The following is a 13,149-nucleotide window of genomic DNA, read 5'->3' on the forward strand; positions in this document are numbered from 1 at the left end:
TTGGCCAATGACTCAGGCATATTCCTAGCTACCTTTTAATCTTAAATTAACCCATTTCTATTAATCTGTGTATCACATTGGGGCTGCAGCCTACCGGTAAGGTTCCCGTGTCCTTCTCCTCTGGCAGCTACACGGCCTCTCTGACTCTGCCTGCTCTCTCTCTATATCTCGGTTTGGATTTTCCATCTGATTTTACTCTGCTAAGCCATTGGCCAAAATAGCTTTATTCATCAACCAATAAAAACAACACAGATACAGAAGGATATCCCCCATCAATTTTATTTTTATAAAAAAAATCCAGAAAGGTAGTCATTTTTTCAATCTATTTACAAAACTCTTGTGAGTTCATAGATTTTGTCCTAACAAATGGTAGTTGTTCACAGACTGCATGCTGAACAATGAGCGATTTGTGAAGCAATCTTGAGAAGGGAGTCCATACCATTGGGGGACTAGTCTGTTATTGTGGTCTGCTCTGCTGATGGGACCAAAAATGCTGCTCATAGTCTCTTTGATACGTAGAAGGACGATCTGGAAGAATTATGAGGAAATGCTACAAGGTCCCATTTGTCTAAAGGCTCTCATTAGAGGAACTCTCCCTGGAAGAGTTTCCAGACCCGAAATCTCTTAATTTCCTGATATTTTCTTCTACTTCCATTGTCCTTGTTCTGCCATTGGGTTCTATGTGTGACTGCTGTCCTTGAGTCACTCACTGTCCTGTGTCTGTCTTTTCCACTCCTGAGACTACTGGTCTACCTCAGTAGACTACCTCAGTCTACTGTTTTACGAGTCATCCATACCTCAGTCCCAGTTTGTGCTCTCATCCTTCCACAGTCATCTTTACAGAATGAACGGTCAAGTGATCTGAAATGGGTGTCTATCACATTCCATAGCTTTGCTATGGTCTGTGATGAGAAATCATCCTCTACACTGTGCGAATATATGTCACTGTGATTGGTTTAATAAAGAAGCTGACTGCCCTATAGCAGGCAGGATCAGATTAGGTGGAAGAGCATGCCAGACTGAGAAATAGTACTAAATCACATGGCAAGGCATAGATAAGAAAAATATGGGTTAACTTAAAGTGTAAGAGTTAGCTAGTTAGAAGTCTGAGTTATAGACTGAGCATTTATAATTCATATTCAACCTCTGAGTCAGTTATTTGGGAACTGGCAGGTGGGACAGAAACATCTGCTTATAGGTCTGAACATTTATATCCACTCAAAATTAATATATTAATACCAAAGTGATAGTATTAAGAGACGAAGCCTTTGAAAGTGGTCCTGGGATACCTTTACAAAGGGTGTTAATGCTCTACAATTCCTTGCTCCTCTGCCTTGGGAGAACATGGTTACTACCTATTATACTGGAATAAAATTTTTACCAGGTCAAATCTGATGTGGTCTTAGACTCTTCAACCTCCAGTCTTGCTATAAATACATTTCTGCTACTTATAAGTTACCTTAGTGCTTCCTATTATAGCCTTAATGAACCCAGACAGGCAACACAACATTTCAACTGCCATATTCTTTCCAAAGATGTTTACTAGCATTTATAGTGATGCCCAAATTTATGTCCCATCCTCGTATTTTAGGTAGCTTCCAAAGACTGCTTTTTGGAGTCTAAATAGTATGTTTTAACAGTACAGGCTGCCTAGGAGCTAGCCACATTTTGGCCTCTTTTGCCTCATTTCTTGCTTTTCTCCATTGCATACCTTAAACGCTAGACAAGAAGCAGAGTTGGGGGCTCATTTCCATTTCTATAATAGATATAGATTTCCCATGTCTGTGCCTTTCTTATATTAATTCCATCTGGGGTGCTTTTTATCCCCATCATGCCTCTTTACATTCCTTCTATTTCACACTGACCTTAAACCTCATCTCCCCTAGGATTTCCCTGGAGCCTTTCAGGGGATAACGCAGTGCCATGAGCCTCTCCTTCAAGCATGAGCACCTCTGCCTTCTCTTGTACCAATCCACATGCTTATTTTATCTTTACATACTCCATACAGTGAGTGTCCTTCATAAAGCTGTAGTTTCTTCACACAGCTGTGCTTCGCAGTTCTTAGCTTGATACTCAACTCCTTGGAGACCTAAGTTCTGAGTCTGTTGAACAAATGCTGAATCCCAAGTTTCTAATTTTGTCTATGAGCCTGACGAACTCTAACTCTTTGTTTCTTAAAATGCTTTACTGTTCTGCTCTCAGATTTGTCTTTCTACCGGTTGCCTTCCCCTGTGAATCCACAATTGAGCTCATTCTTTGAGCTACCCAGTGGTAAAAGAGTATAAGTTGATAATGGGAGGTATACAATTTTCTCACTGTACACTCAATAACTGGTTCAATACCTGTAAATAGATGTCTAACACTTCTGTCTTGTAGGCTGTTGTCGGAAAATAATTAGAATGCTTTCGTATATTCCTTTTGCATAGATCCTGAGCTGTAACTGTCAATTGTTAAGGACTAAGCATGCCTTACTGCTTCTCTTTGGAGAGCAGAAGTACTAAACCTCAGTCACTATGATCCTCTTTTTAATATATCTTCTCCTGATGTAAAAACCACGTGTCTCAGGATTGCCAGTAGGATAGGAGGGTTGGAGTGGTATGTAATTCTTTCACATTGATTCCTTCTAGTTGTGACTGGAATCTTCTTGGTCCCAAGTGGAAAGGAAGAAAGGTGTTGGCAGTGTTGGCAGGTGTTGTTCTTTTATTTCCTAAAAGAACAAACAGTACATCGACTGGACTGTTGGCAAGCACTCATTTCAGTAGTCTTATTCTTCCGGTCACACTAACACTTGAAAAACCGACTAATCAAACAGAATCTACTGGGCATCTTCTCTGTGCCCAGCCACATGCTAAGTGAGGAAGACCTTGGGAGAAAAAAGCTCTTATTGATATTATTATAATTACCTCTTTTTCCCTACAATGAGGCCAAGTATTAGGTTAATAATCTCCTTAATAAATAAATGTATTAACTCTGTGCTTGCTCCAGGCATCGACATTATGTTTATGATGAACATGTTAGATAGTGGCTTTTTTTTTAAAGAAACAAACTGGAAGTGAACAACTATTAATGAAGTAAGAAGGGTGCGGTGAATTGGCATGACAGTGTCTATAGAAGGCTTTTCTTATGAATGTTATGGTAGTTCCCTGAATTGCCAGCCAAAATGTCATTTCTTTGGCTTTATAAAGGTTATCTGAACTCCATTTTTTGTTAGTAAAATGATTATGAAAATTCAGCTACATTCAGCTAGTTTTTATGTCAACTTGGTACAATCTAATCATCTGAGAGGAGAGAACTTTGACTGAGAATATTCCTTGATAAAATCTGGTGGTAGGCAAGCCGGTAGGGTCTTTTCTTAATGAGTGATTGAAATGGGAGGGCCCAGTACATTGTGGGTGGGGCCACCCTGGGCTGGTGGTCCAGGGTTCTAAAAGAAAGTAGGCTGAGCAAGCCAGAGGAGCAAGCCAGTAAGCAGCACCCCTCCATGGCTTCTGCATCAGCTCTTGCCTCCAGGTTCTCCTCTGACTGCCCTCGATGATGAACTATGATGTGGAAAAATAAGTTAAATAAACCCTTTTCTCCCACAAGTTGCTTTTGGTCATGGTGTTTCATCACAGCAATAGAAACCCTAACTGAGACAGAAGGTAAAATGCAGTAATATGATTAGTGAATGCTGGAGTCAGACAGTATAGCGAGATCACCTTGGGATGAGCAGGTGAATGAAGCTCTAGCACTGATTGCCCCAAAGCCAAATCTGCTTATGGCTCACAGAAGTCTACTGAGGTTAAATTCATGATCTGATCACCAGGTAAGCATAGACTTATAGGTCAGCTTATGCTGAAGAACACCCTAATAGGGGATTTAGAGTTGAAGCTGGGAAGGTAGCCTGTTTTAATTTTTAGACACTTTGATTGTCTGAATGGAAATTACATTGTTACCACGCGTAGTTAGAAACCCTCTTTGCTAGTTTTTGTGGGACATAGGGAAATAAATCCTGAATGAATGTAGTAACAAAGTTTTCAAAATGGTCCTCCTTCCCTCAGTAAAAGGTAGTGAGGTCTCTAACCAAAAGATGAGTTTCTTGCATCTGGGAAAGAGAGAATTGGATCCTATTTTGTGCCATCTATCATAAATTGCTAGCTGAAGCCCAACAGTTGAGTATTTATTACAAGCACTGATGGAAGAGGCAAGAGGAGATCAGTCTTGATTTTCCAGATCTAAGGCTGTGTTTTGAACCAGAACTTAGAAAAATGCTTTGACTTAAGCACTGAGCCAGCTTGATTTGGAACTGTCACCACCAAGAGAGAGCCCGTCTGGAACACTGCACTGTCATTTCTGGGTAGTCTGCCTTTTATGCCTGGCTGTGAATTACCAAAGGGAGACAAGTGAACACTATGTAGGATGGGGGTGGAGGGGGTTCCATGAAATCATTAGTGCTGTCATAGCAGGCAGAAACAAGACCACCAGGCAGAACACAAGACCACCCAACACAAAACATAAGCTCGCATTAGCAACATCGCGAAGACTGTGTGCCCTTGACATTTGCGTTTCGGGAACGTTGAGCCACCAAGCCTGCTACAGGATAATTACTGCTTTGTGATGACGTTTAGCAACTCTTGCAGTGTGGACCACCAATTCTGGTTTGGGTTTGTTCTTTTTATTAGCACCATCTGAGAACGTCTGTGGTGGAGACTTCGGTGAATTCCATCTGTCCCGTGGCCAAAAGAATGAAAAGGAGAGCAACTTGGTTTGCTAATGTGGAAGAATTCAGTAAGAACAAGCCCATGACACATGTCTGCGAGGAGCTTCATTGAGATTGTTTTTAATTTTTTCAAACAAAGCATACCAGAAGGCCTTCCTACCACTTACTGAAGAACAAAGGGTGTGTGCTCTAAATACAAACATCCTGTGTTTGTTCCAGAACTTTTGTGAGTTCTTTTAGCTAACAAACCTTCCTGGTCAGTATTTCTGTCTGAGACTCAACTGTTCCATGGTTAAAAGCAAGCAGAAAAAGAACCCCAACAACCTCACTTATTCCCCACCAAGAGAAATTAAGATGAATGGGGAATTTATTTAACACTTTTTTAAAGGAAAGAGCAGCCAAATTTCTTTCTCTTTTTCTCTTCCTGTCAGACATTTTTCTTCCTTTTATTTCATTTTAAGTCATGTACTCTACTGTACTGGCCAAAAAAACCAAACCAAGTCAAACAAACAAACAAACAAAACCAAACCAAAACAAAACAACAAAAACCAATTGGAATTTACCAAGACTACTTTCTGTCCGATTCATTTGTTCCCTAATGAAATTTTCCTGTTTAACCAGGGCTTTTGCTTGCTTGTTGATGTTTTTCTTGTTTGATCTTGGCCTCGTCTCTCTTATACGCCAGTTCTCTCAGTTGGTGTTTTGTAATCTATTAACCAGACATATTTCAGCTTCTCTCTATATTTTTGATTTCCGTGGCTTTTATGTGTAGTGGGTTTTTTTGATAGTTTCTGTTATCTTTGAAAATGTGACTTGCGAAAAGAAGGAATCCTAGACCTCAATATTCTCAGCCTCTTCTTTTTCCCATTGGGGCTTATATTGAGGTCTGTCTGTAAAATTTGTTTAGGATATTATTGTTATCAGTGTTTATGAATTCAACTCTTGATGGAAGCAAACAAAAATGAACTCAGTGGTTTGCAGAAACAGGAATGTTGAATTTTATATATAGTGCATAAATCTCTAGATTGAGCAATTTTGACAAAAATAAAAATAGCCATGCCCACCAAAGTCAATTCTAAAGCAGTAGTGCTGGGGTCTTCTTTGCCATTCCAGCCCCTTGGTCTAGTGAGCAACCCTACCAAGTTACAGAGAACACTCTGATCGAATTACCTTTATTCAGAAGGTTCCATCTTTTAACCCTTTCCTACTCAGGCAGAGCAGACGATCAAGACACCCTGTACAATGTATCACTTTACACATTTGACAAATGATGCAGAAGCTAAATAAAACTAGAGAATGCTGCAAGTCATAAAAAGAGAGGCAACATTTTCAAAAGTGGGAAGAGAACATTTGTGAAGGACATAGATTTTAATTTTGGATCCTGGTTTCCTCTACATATGCACAATCTGTTTTGGAAGCCATTGTACATGCCACTATTTCCAGTAACAGATCCCAAATTGAATCCCTTCCTGGAATGTTAAGGTTTCCAAGTACTAAATTATTTACCAGTTACAGAACAATGCAAATTTCCCATCAGTGTACCCAGGCCTCCACTGCCCACAATGTATTCTTATAAGAAACTCTGCGTTTCTCATGTGCCTATACACTCTCCGGCTTCACATATGTTATTTCCTCTCCTTTCCCACTCAGGAGCTTTCTATTTTCTCATGCCCCGCATCTTTCTTTTATCCCCAGGGGCTGATCCATCTATTTCCTGTGGGGTAGATGCTTGGCCCAAATGTGTGTAATTATGAAGTTTCCCTTGAGATTTGAAGTTGTGGGAGGGAATAGCTCTCAGTGCCTGGTGCACAGAGATTGTGTCTCAGGAGAAGAATCACAGAAAACAATTAACTGAGAGTTTGTCAAAAATTCTGGCACATGTACACGTCTTCCAGCTCCCCACAGATCGGCTTTCTGCTTTGCTAACCTCAGGATACTGGCCAGCCAGATGGAAAGACTGCCAAGCACATTCAGCGCATGTAGCCAGAAGGCCACTCCACTTGACTATCTGGAAATCATTCTTTCAGTCACTTGGGAGGTTCTGAGGTCTCTTTATTTCCTCAGAAACAAGGCCCACCCAAATGATTTCAAGAGTACGTTGCAGCACAGTCTCCGTCGGCAGACAAGCTGCGAAAGTTGGAAGTGTGCAGTTCCGTTCCTTCCCCGCTGAGTGCAGTGTGATCTTCTCTGAGCCACACAGGTCTGCAAGCCTCCCAAGATCTCTCTTGCGAAAGGCAATGGAACCCAGTGTCAAATCAAATTAAGATGAGCAACCAGGGGAATCTGGAACGACTGTAAATGGAGTTCCCAGCTGAGGACCAGCAGTGTCTGCAGAAGAAGGCTTGCCTCTCTTCTATCTGTGGTCAAGGTTAACAGACAGAAGACGCCGGAGGCTCAGGCTCAAACTCCCAGCTATATTTTCCAATATTTCCGGTGATGTGCTGAGCCTGGAATGGGGCCTCTTTCCCATTTTTCTTCCCTCGGTTGGGTAGTGGGCTGGCCACATGCAGACGGAAAACAGAAGCCTGTTTGTGTGTGGGCCGGACAGCGCCTTCATTTGAAGCTTTACCGCAGGAGACAATGGCCCCGGCATTAAGGAAATCCTGTCTTCTACTCTTGTTTGCTCTTCTGCCTTCCTCAGACTGAAGTGGACTTCCATTGTCGAGCAAACACAACAGACATGGAAAATCAGGGCTAACAAAAGACACAAGCTTAGAGGAAATAAAGTTAGACTTCATGGTCATTCCCCCCACCCCCCCTTTCATTTCATCCTTTCTACTCGCTAAGAAAGAATAATGATTTCACAATGGTTGCCTTAGCTAGTTTTCTGTGGAAGTGGTAAAATAATCCAACAAAAGCAATTCAGAGGGGGAAAAGTTTACCGTTTACCATTGCAGGGGTGCGCAGCCCGTCATGACGGAAAGACATGACCGGAGATGAGGGAACAGGAGTGGAGCTCATAGCAGTGCAGTGCATATGAGCTCAGGAAGCACGTGGGCCTTTGAAGGACAGTTCATGTCAAACCCACAGCAACAGTCCACCTAATTTATAAATATTACATTCATTTTTTTCTTTAAATTTTCTTTAGCATCATGCCATCTCTACAAACACCAGACTTGCTGAGCTTTGATGACTGCTTTTAGCATTTCCATTCCTGCATACCCGTGACTACCTTAGTTTCAAATTCCTCTCTGCATCTCCTCTCTGTATTCAGAAGACTGCTACTTAAAAATGCGACTTAAAACACCCCCATTTGTCTGCCTTCTGCAGTTGTAAGTGGAGCGCTTTCTGTCTCTCTCATACCTCATTTAGAACATACTATATTGGTTTGTTGTTATTTGCGTACTTCCCTCGTAGTGATTTCTGTGGATTGGAAGGAAGGAAAGGATGTAGTTGAAAGATATCTCATATATGATGTGAGTGTGTCCAGCTTTTATAGTCCCCAGAATTAACCCAGTTTCTCTCCTATTCCCCTTCTTCTTGTTCATAGGTTTTGCTGTTATCTTTTTGAAGAGAAGGCATTTGGCCCAATCTCAGTCCCCCCACCTCCCTCCTATTTTATCCATGCCTACAGTTCTCCGTAAGAGACCAGAACACCTGAACTCACTTCCAGAAGCCCTCTCTTCGAGCACAGAGTCCTCAGGTACGTGTATCTCCTCCTCTTGAAGCCTCAAAGTAGAGAGCTCTTCCTTTTTGCTCAATGCCTAACTTGTTCTCTCAGTCTCAACCCCTAGAAACAAAACTGTCATTGTCCTTGGGGAGGGTGTGTTTCCTGTAACTACTCTGATTCTGAGCTCAACACATAATTACTGACTTGCTACTCACTAATCTCTTAATAAATTAAGAATTGTGATTTATTTGATTTAACTTTAGGTTTCTCTCTCATTCTTGGATTTGTCCTTCTGCTGTAAGCACCATCTACGTAGCAGTAACCTATCTTTCAACGTCTCTGGACGTCTTTGGGGATGGTCCCAGGACATTTTCTTTTCTCTCTTATTAGCTTCCTTGCAACTATCTAAAATAATGTTTTAATCTTTGCATAAGCGTGAAGATCTAGGATAAGCCTAAACGTTCATCTAGGCTCAAACAGATGCTCTGTGACTTTTGAGAACAAGACGCTGAATGAATATCCATAGAATTTAGTTCCTCTTGGCTCAGATTTTTTTCCCTCTCTATGTCGTAATTAGTTTATAAACACCAGCAAGGTGCTGTATGGCTTCTCACCATGCAATTCCAGTTCTCGGTAGCATTTGCTCAGCACCTTGCGAACACCCATTGTATGTTGTACTTTTGCTTGGTGCCAGGCTGTAGTGTGGTTTTTCTTGGACAGGCACGTTCTTTCCTTCCAGACTGTGTTGTTCAGCAGGGGGCAGCACTGAGGGTGCTCAGGTGTCTGCAGAACACCTGAAAAGACACAAGCTTTGTCCTGCTTCATTCCTCCATGTATCCATAGCATCAGTATCAGTACGTTGAACGTGGCCCAAAGACATTTGTTGAATCTCAGAAAACATTTTGAGAAATTGGTATGGGGGTTTGAAATAGAAAGAACAACAAAGGCAAAGGCTCGGAGGCAAGAGCAAGCCTGGTAACTCAGAAGGATCGTATATTCATCTTCAGTAGGAATGGTGGACAATGAGAGGGCAGCCAGATAAACTCAAGTAGCCTTTGTTGCCTCCTGGATACCCAACAGGGCCCTCACGTCCTTATCTTAAACCCTACAACAATGCTATGGGACAATATGACTCGGCTTCTGTTTCTCATTTTCACTTGATTTAACCCGAACAGTTGCTTGAGAACAGCAGTGGAACTGTTCCTGGCTAAATAAGGCTTTGATGATAGACAGCTGACCAGACTCTGGGACCTGAATTCAGCTGCTTCTGAAAATAAGAGTCTGGGTTTCAGGAGTGCTCTTTCAGGTGCTCTCAAGCTCGGTCTCTGAGAACAAGTTCGGGAGCACTTCAGGTAATAAATAGTTTGGAGACTTCAACTATGGTGCAAAACAAAACAACACAAAAACCCCAAAACAACAACAACAACAACAAAAACAAATTAAAAAAAAATCTCAGTAAAGTGTGCAGTAAGTAAAACAGAGGAGGTGGAACTGGAGCAGAACTTTGCTCAAGGCAAAGACTCTTGAGAAAACACTGTGTTCTTTAGTTAACCCATCAAAAGATGTGAGTTTTGAAAGAATGAGGGCATAAATGCAGAGATTATGTCTACTTTAATGTCTAAGTACTTTTAAATTAGTGGTTGGAGGTTCTAGAGATGACTCAACAGTTGAGAGCATATATTTCCTTTTCAGAGGCCCCGAAGTGTTTCCCAGCACCCACATTCATATTTAACAACCACCTGTGACTTCCACATCAGGTATCTGATTGCCTCTTCCGGCCTCCGTGGGCAGCTGCATACCCATAGATAGACACACGTACAACTCATCACACACACACACACACATACACACACACACACACACTAACAAATTAGTGGCTGGAAATTTACACTGGAAATTATTTATCCCCAAGAGATTTTAAGGATTTCACATTTTTTTTTCTTGCAAAATGTCATACGGATCTTGTGTTCTAATTTCCTCAAGAGGTAGATAGAGCAGTTCAGCCTTGAAGTTCAAAGTCCCACAGCTGACTTGAAGGTCAGTACTTTCTCTCTTAAGTGTGTTTTCTCATGATAGTTTGAAACACTGCTCTTCTTCTATTTAATTTAGGGATAGGGTGCGCAGGATTGTGGCACTCTCATCAGTCAATTAAATGCTTATCCAAAATTTTTTAAAAAACTCTTGATTCTGTAAGAATGTGGGAAAACTCCATCAAGAAATGGAGTCAGTCAACACAGTTCTCATGCATTAGCTTTGTTACTATTTTTGTTGTTAAAATTATGCTAATCCTTTGATCTAAGGAGTTCACAATTGTTTGTCAATATGTGTTTTACTAATGTTGCAATACATGGCAACATTGTCTCAAGCAAGCATTAAGAAGGTTTAGAAATAAGGTACTCCACTTGGCTTGGACTATACACATCTATCCTTACCATGCCCTTAGCAACCTGGCTCCCTTACCTGACAGGAGTTTCACATCCGCCCTCATCCAAACAATCCAGTAGGTCTCTCCTCTCAACAATCCCTTGGCAACTTCCCCTTTGTGATCAATCATAACCCAAAACATATCTCAAAACTAAGAGAAATAGGACAATCCATCCTGAACTAGTTTGGGATGCATGTACAGTAAGGCAAACTGTCCTTCGAATAAACTTTGAGGAAAACACTCCTACTTCCTCTCTTATGCCTATGCATAATTGTGAGTACATTGATTAAAATCAAGTACATCATGGGAAAGGACATGATCAATGAATGATGGATTATGTAACTTGAACCCATCAATCAAAGTTGAAAGACTACCTTTACCCCATACCCAGCAACTGACTCCTCCTTTTCCTAAACCCATGAAATGAAACCTGGGGCAGTAGCCAAGGGCCCTGAGTAGCCTCATTCAGAGAGCTTGAGTAGTCTCATTCAGACTTTTTGAGTAGTGTTATTTAGACAGCCTAATTCTATTTTACATCACATTTGTTCTGTCTTTTCACTTTGCCTCTGAATAAAATCCCTCTGATTAAAGAGTGAGCTTTAATCAGATGTGTACCGCATACCTATAATTTTTAGACTTGGGGATCAGAGCTGGACAATATCGTGAATTCAGGACTAGCCTGGGCAGCTTACTAAGGCTCTAGGGAGGCGGTCTCAACAAAATAAAGCAGTCTATTGGACGGGAGCTCTTACGAAAACATCACGGTGTTTAACTCAGGGGCATTTTCGTTTGTCATTGGCAGTGAAGTTGTGACACCTAGGTTGATGAACATGGATATATAAACCCACAGTTTATCATGGAGCAGAAAGGAAACACTTATCAAGCATTTATTAGTGCAAGAAAAGAGAGAAGGGAAGAAAGGACAGAATGCGAATAAGGACTTTTAGAAATAGTTTGAAAAACAGAAAGCAATGGACCATGTGTCCTGTGTATAATATGTATACAAAATTTAGCCTTGGAAAAATTATTCTCTGTCTTTTGTGACTTAAATTGGGAGTGGAGTTTCAAATTTACTTTCAAAAAATGTTTTAAAAACTTTCTTTGCTGAGACCTTCTCTCATGCATTTGTATAACCAAAATAACAGCCCTTAGCCAAAATATTGTGTTAGAAATATTTTATATGCAGTGTCACAGGTCCAAGGGCCAGATCTACTATCAAAACACACGGAGGTAAAGAAACAGCTTTTGAAGAAGAGAAATCTTAGGAGTCTGGCTTCTCTTTGTGTGGAATAAATCTTTTAAGAAGGGAACTAACTACTGGCTGAAAATCCCATTTTTGTTGAAAACAGTGAACATAATTACAACATGTTCTATAAACCTGTGGTAGAAGTATTGCACAATTGTAAAACCCCTGACTTTGCAGAACTGTTGTTTTATTATGACACTTTGTTCAATTTTATGATTCCTTATTTGAAGTGTGTCTATGCATAGTGCCAGGCAAGGAAATGTTTTCCTGTGCTGTATGTAGGAATGTGGCCATTATGGCAGGTATTTGCTCCAACTCTTTTTTCAAAGCATGATTCTAATCCCAGATTCAGAACCCCACTAATTTCTCACCCCCTCTTTTGAACTGGGTTTCCCTGTGTAGTCCTGACTGTCCTGGAATTTGCTCTGTAGACCAGGACCAGCAGAGATCCATCTGCCTGTGTCTGCTGAATGCTGGGATTAAAGGGGTGCACCACCACCACCCAGCACTAACATCTTAATGAAAGAAAAGTGAACAGTCCTTTAGCTAGGTCCCGCCAAGGCTGACCTCTAACCACTCCTGTTACCTCTGTGGACCTCTCTCCATCAAGAATTCCTAGATTGAGACCATGATTCGGATGCTCACCTCTGTCTCTCTAGCCCTTCATCACCTTTTTCCCTGTGTGAAAAAGATTGCACTTGTTTCTCAAGATCTAGCCAACAGTTATCTCCTTCACAAGGACTGAACCTTCTACTGGCTAGGGGATGTTTTCTTTCTATCTCTGAAGTTCCACAGTATTTCACAATTAGGGAAAACCATTCAGCCACACAGTAGAGCCTTTTGTGGGCACATTTTTTCCCAACAGAACATAAATTCTCTATGGTGAAGAACGGGATTTGTTTGTTTGTGCCCCAACCATTTATCACAGCACTTGGCACAATGTCTAGCACATTTTATGACCCAGTGAATGTTTCAAGAATTAAGAGTCTAAAAAAGCAGGTCGCAAACCCTCAGACAAACCTGGTTGCTTTCTGGCTTGAATTTAAGTACCCAAAACAAAAGTCATGGTAGCGGCTGACATGTGCCAGCGTAGTGGTTACATCACATATTGTCAATTGCCAGGACCACATGCCACGTGGTTGCTTTTATGTTCCTCTCAATGATGGAGG

The 13,149-nt window shown here is 41.2% G+C and overlaps 1 long non-coding RNA gene across 2 annotated transcripts in view; it reads left to right on the plus strand.

Annotated features, from left to right (window-relative positions):
• Positions 1-13,149, plus strand: part of LOC125391582 (uncharacterized) — a 72,606-nt gene that overhangs the window by 36,660 nt on the left and 22,797 nt on the right. For both annotated transcript variants that reach the window (XR_015737893.1, XR_015737894.1), the window contains exon 2: positions 8,190-8,342. This is a non-coding gene — a long non-coding RNA (uncharacterized LOC125391582). The remainder of the gene's footprint in view (positions 1-8,189; positions 8,343-13,149) is intronic.

This window comes from Myodes glareolus, chromosome 5 (assembly GCF_982192425.1).
Source record: "Myodes glareolus chromosome 5, mMyoGla1.1, whole genome shotgun sequence".
Taxonomy (NCBI): Eukaryota; Metazoa; Chordata; class Mammalia; order Rodentia; family Cricetidae; genus Myodes; species Myodes glareolus.